The sequence below is a fragment of the Trachurus japonicus genome, chromosome 1 (assembly GCF_045865225.1).
Source record: "Trachurus japonicus isolate A0001 chromosome 1, Traja_1.0".
Taxonomy (NCBI): Eukaryota; Metazoa; Chordata; class Actinopteri; order Carangiformes; family Carangidae; genus Trachurus; species Trachurus japonicus.
In genome coordinates, this window is record NC_140907.1 from 17,730,632 (window position 1) to 17,736,631 (window position 6,000).

A 6,000-nucleotide genomic window follows, 5' to 3' on the forward strand; every position below is an offset into this window, starting at 1 on the left:
GAGAGGAAGCACTACTCCCTGCAGGGTGGGGAGACGATTCACAGAGCCCCCACCCAAACTCACACACATACACACACACACACACACACACACACACACACTCACTAGTGTGCAAACAAATACACACACATTGATCCATCCAGTGGCACATGGTTCACATGCTCATACTGGCTATATCTGAAACCCAGAGTCTCTCTCAGTGTGGTGCCCCACCCTGCCCCTGCAGGAATCTGTAATTGTGTGGAAGGAATCATCCAATATCGAGCTGGGCGTCGTTCCAGTTTGGGTCTGAATAACTGGATGATTTCCCCTACTTACTGTACACTTCCAACAAACACTGAACCGGTCGACTATATGACCTTTTATCTGAGCGCTTGAAGGAAGCTTAAATTATAGCTTTGGTGTAAACATGTTTTATTGTGTCTTGTTTGTCAATAGGAGGAGGAAATTGATTTCTTGTGCATTAACCCACGTAACAGTACTTGAGTTCAGTTCAGTAACATACATTATGTCAACAATAGATGTAAAATCTTGGTATCCATTCAAGTTGCCCTCCAGTGGTGGTAAATTAAAATATGATCACAGCTTAACGTTATCAGTCGAAATTTAGACAGATTTTTGGCAGGGAACAAATTTTGCATCTGGCTCAAAGGGTTTGCACATGCTAGATCTGCACATGGTGTGACACTATGGAGATGGATTACAGAAGCACTGAGAGGCTTTGTGAAGCTGCACTTTTCTGTGCACAGCTGCGTTTTGAGCGAACTGATAACATCTGCTTGCTAGTATGCTTACAAAGTCAATGTAATCATGCTGGTGTGTGTATATGCTCACCCTCCGTCTTCAGTGTGTCTGCATGGTGCGGTACAGTTTGCTATTTAGCACTTAACGCAAAGTACAACCAAGGCTGATAGGGCACATCAGGTGTTTCCTGACAAAACATTACAAATAAAAAGTGATTAGATACCACCATCAAAGTCAGGAGACCGTCAGATTTATTACAATTTATAACCATTTAATTTGTTTTTGAGGTATTTCACTGAAAACTATAAAACCGAACCGCAGCAGCCATGGGTTTGAATGGGACCCAGTGTCTCTCTCTTTATGTCATCACCTCTCTCGCCTTAACTTTCCTCTCTCTATCCTATCACAATAAAGGCAAAAATGCCACAGAAAAGTAATAATAACAATAGTTTGCAGTGCCAACTTTGCATTGCAGATTTCAAAACCAAGTTCACAGGAAAAAGAAAAGGAAAATAAGGATAAAAAAGACTAAAAGCAAGAGAAATAGAGAAATAAATCCCAAATAAAACGAAAAATATTTAAGAGGTATTTAAGAAACCTTTAATGATGTGATTTGATCTGGCTACTCTGAGCGTCTTTTTCACTGAGCAGCAGTTTTTTCAGTTTTCAACCTGCCAAGGGGCGTGCTCAGAGACAGAACATGCTGCTGCTAATATGCAAAGCAGATGGTATGTGTGAGATATATACTGTAGGCGGGGGCTTGGTGTTCAGGCTGCACGTGTGTGTATCTGTTTGAGTGTGTTTGGCATTTAGAGCCTCCGAGGGTTGTACAGCAGCAGGATGAAAGATGCCAAACTGCAGGGTTATTATATGACAGACGTATGACAGTGTTTATGCACTCTGCTCTGATGTGCTTTTTAGTGACCACAGTATTAGTTACTATTAAAGGAATAGTTCAGCTTTTTGGCAAATCGCCTATTGCCATAATCCCTATAGTCATAGGAGTTGGTTCATTACCTTTAATTAATGTTGTTGCATGTTGTTTTTAGATCGGCGGGGCAGAAACCCGAGCTGCTCAGCAAACACAATGGAGGTGAATGGTACAGGTTCCTTATCCCTCATCAAACTCAAAAAATACACAATCCAACAACTCCAAAATGCTCTCATGGAGAAGTTGTGACCTGTACATTCACCACGTTATGAAATAATAATGAAACATTACGAGACAACTACATTCCAGACACGGCTGCTGGGCGGAGCGATTTCAAAAGCACAAGTAGTTCAGAGTATTTGCTTCATGTGTCGTAATGTTACATAAGGCTATTATTTCATAGCTGTACTGTTCACCTCTATTGTGTTCGCTGAGTCTGTTTCTCTTTTATTTGCTGGTTTGTGTCTCTCACTGTGAAAGACAAGAACAGACTAAATAGCTTGAATGTGTAGTATAGGATTGTGGGGACCAACTTTGAGGAGCTCTTCTGTTTTGTATGGAGCTAGGGCTCCTGCAGGAAAGCTGAAGCTATCCTGTCTGACCCCAGTCGCCCGCTGTCCTCCCAATATAGGCTGCTGCCATCTGGTCGCCGCTTCATGGTACCAAAGGGCAGGACCAACAGATTTAAAAGTTCATTTGTGGCGGGAACTATTGGCCTCATCAATGAGTTGTGATGATCCATCCTCCCGAAACATAGCGCACTGTATCTGTCATATGGTTACATGTGTGTACGTATTGTCGTTTGTTTGTTGGTACATACTGCTGTATCGATGGATGGATGAATGGATGTACTGTTTCAGACCTACATGACAGTGTTTATTCTTACAATCCTACTTGTGCGGTTGCACCATACTGCCTGCATGTCGGTTGTGAATGTGGAGACAGTGCTGTGATTTTTCCCCAGGGAGACGTGCTAATATACTATAACATAGCTTAGAGTGAGACTGATGTTATTACACAAACACATGCAGTATTCATCCACACACACACTGATAGAGACGGAGACGGGCAGATCATAATCTCACGGCCGTCACACTCATATTTTATGGTAGCCATTTTTATGGTAGCCAGAGCTCCACAGCTGTCTCACAGCTGTCAGATAAAGCTGGAAATTATCCTGAGATCATACTCTTACAGTCTCCAGAATTCATTATCTCATTCATTATCTCACTTACGACATGATCAAGTGTAAAACTGTGAATAACAGTGTTTGTTTCTGCCTTTGAGCTACCTTTTTTTTTCTTCTTCTGGTTTTTCTGATAACTTGGCTGCCTCTCTTTCTCTGAATGTCCACAGGCGGCAAAGAGAAATATCAATACAGACTTGTCTTTATCAGTCTGTAATCAAGTGAAAATTAATAAAGACTGGCAGAGCACAAAGAGAAAGGTGTGTGTCTTGAGATGATGCACTGTGTTATTATGAAGTGAAAGATTTTTTCATGATGAGCTGTAAAGAAAATATGGAGAACAACATCTGTTGTTGGTGTCTGAAGTTGCCAACGTCGTTTTGTTTTTGCCCATCGATAGGTGATTTTCAAATTAAGAGTCTGAAGAAAAGTAACAGTATCTTTTCAGTGACAAACACTTTACATCTGTGTTAATGGTATACTGTATGTTTGGGCTGAAAGCCATGTCTCCTCCCTGCCCTGTAGGTTCTTCTTCTGATCTCATTAGAGATCATACATGTATTTATTTATTAGGGCCACGGGCAATCGCACCGGGCACTACTGTTATTGTGTGGATTTTTTCCTAGTTTTCTTTCTTCATCTTCCGGCCTGATTTCGGTTCGCTACTAGTTGCAGGACATATTATATATCAAAACGTGCGTCTTGATCGGGATCGCTGTGCTATTACTTTTCTCAACAGTTTACGAGTTTTTGCGCAAAATTTTGCATTGAAGTCTATGGGACGGACGGGAAAAAAAGAGCGAAAAAGACCAATCATTGGAGTTTAACAAACGTCTACTGCTCAGGCATACTTTCACCTAGAGACTCCATTTAAACTTTAAACAGTAGACACAAGTCTTGTGTATTGGCGTATTACTCCACGTTTTGATAGGTCATATAGTTTTTGATCAATCCCTGATCAATGACCATGATCATTTTTGGAGAAATTATGAGATTATAATGGGTGTGTATTGCACGGAATGTTTGTGTCAGAGTGGGTGACATCATCGGTTAGAGTGGGAGAGATGCCAGAAAAACTCCAGATTTTTTCTCTTTCCAAACTCCAAACGGCCACAATTTACACTCTACACACATAATTTCGGCCACGTTTGTAGACGAGCTCATCCTCGATCTCTTAATCTGCTCAAAATATCAGAGTGATTTACAGAATTTAAACTCTGAGCCTCTAAGTGCGGCCACGTCTGTCTCTGCTCCTCATTGAGTCCAATACAAATATTTTCTGAGAGAAGCAGAACGGCCTGATGTTTTAAAACTGCCAGCGTCGCCAAAATATTTACTGTAGAAACACCAAATCGTACCAAAATTTTCAGGAAGTCCTTAGAGCAATGTGATCTGTGTTTTGTTCTGATAGGAGTTACCGTTTTCTCACCCTAAGCCTAAATGTGAGACCGGTGCAGAGGCAGAAAATGGCTCTTTTTCTCCACGTTTCTGTCTGTCTCAGCCTGCAGGGGCCCCTATCGCCGTGGTAACCTCTTTGATCCTCAGGCCAGAGCTCGTTAACTTCATAAACAATCCACCTGGCGCTCGTTTAAATGTTTATAAACAGAGACACAGCTAAATCAGACTGACACAGGATGCAGCTACTAACTAACTATGTGTCAAGTCAGTCACACACACACACACAGACTCTAGAGCCAGCTTCATGTGATTACAGTCACACACACACACACACACACACAAACACACACACACCTTCATGTGATTAAAACACAGTTAACGTGCAACAGAATTTAAACTTAAACCATGATTTAATCTGGTTTTAAAGTTAAACCTTGTTGGTGTCAAATGCGTCAAATGCCTCTCGTGGGAGCAGCTGATAGAGTCCCCCCCAGCTGAAAGCAGCCCACCCCACCAGCCAGAGGGTCCAGGACCATAGGGACTGCAGTGGAGGAAGGCTGCCTTAACACCCTGCGGCACCCAGTACACAGAAGTTAGACAGGACCAGTCAGCCCATCACCTGGTCCGTTCAACAAATCAGTTTATGCTACTGTGATTTATGTAGCCTAGTTAAATACTACAGTAATCATCATAGTGTATTGGCAGGAAAGACCATTTAAATCTGTATCAAATATCGATTAATGAATTAATCGATAATTTGCATGTTGGTCTTGGTTAAGTACCACCTTGAAAAAAAAAACAATGTTTTGTTGCTTAAGCTATTCAGTCATTCAATGGTATACTAAAATCCATGTGAAAAAAATGCTTCTCACTGTTCTCAGGTCAAATATTTATATGCGATTAAAATGCAATTAATTGCGATTCATTAATTACAAAGCCTCTAATTAATTAGATTAATTGTTTTAATTGAGTCCTGGCCCTATTACACAAGATAAACACACACACACACACACACACACACACACACACACACACACACACACACACACACACACACAGGTAACCTAATGTGGTTACAGCTCCTCCATATCAGTGCTTATAGAAAGATGATCATGTGTCTGTCTGATCAGCTCTGTCTTGACCTTAAGATCGTGGGTTTGATTCCCATGTTGACAGAGATGGCACAACCGGCAGTAGCTCCCGTGGCCCATTCAAAATTTCCCGAGAGGAAATTTTCTAGTTTTTATTATTATCTAGCCAGTTGTCTTATTACACATTGGTGCGGGATGGTCTGTATAATATCCTATCATAATCATGAGAGCAAATAAAGTTTTTCCCTTGTTTATTCACTTTTCTTTGTTTCATACTGCATTTAAAACACTTAAGATCTTCAGTTCAGTTGAAACTAAGCACTATCCTCACACCATAGTTTCAGAATTATGGTTATAAAAATGATAGCATAAAAACAAATATACACATTCTAATGTATGGTTTCATTGTTATGCAAGACAGTTGTCAGAATAACATCACTGGCAGTGTATTAACAATATTTCAGTACGAATTACATTCACTGCAATAATGTAGAAAGTTAAAAACGTACCCTCAAATGAATGGAAACTGCATAGTTTATCTGTCTTTCGTCATTTGACAGTTGAAATAAATGAAACTGTGCAGATGCAACTCCAGTGCTCTGTCATTATTGAATCTTAAATGTAACCAACTATAACAGCAACTGTCAGCT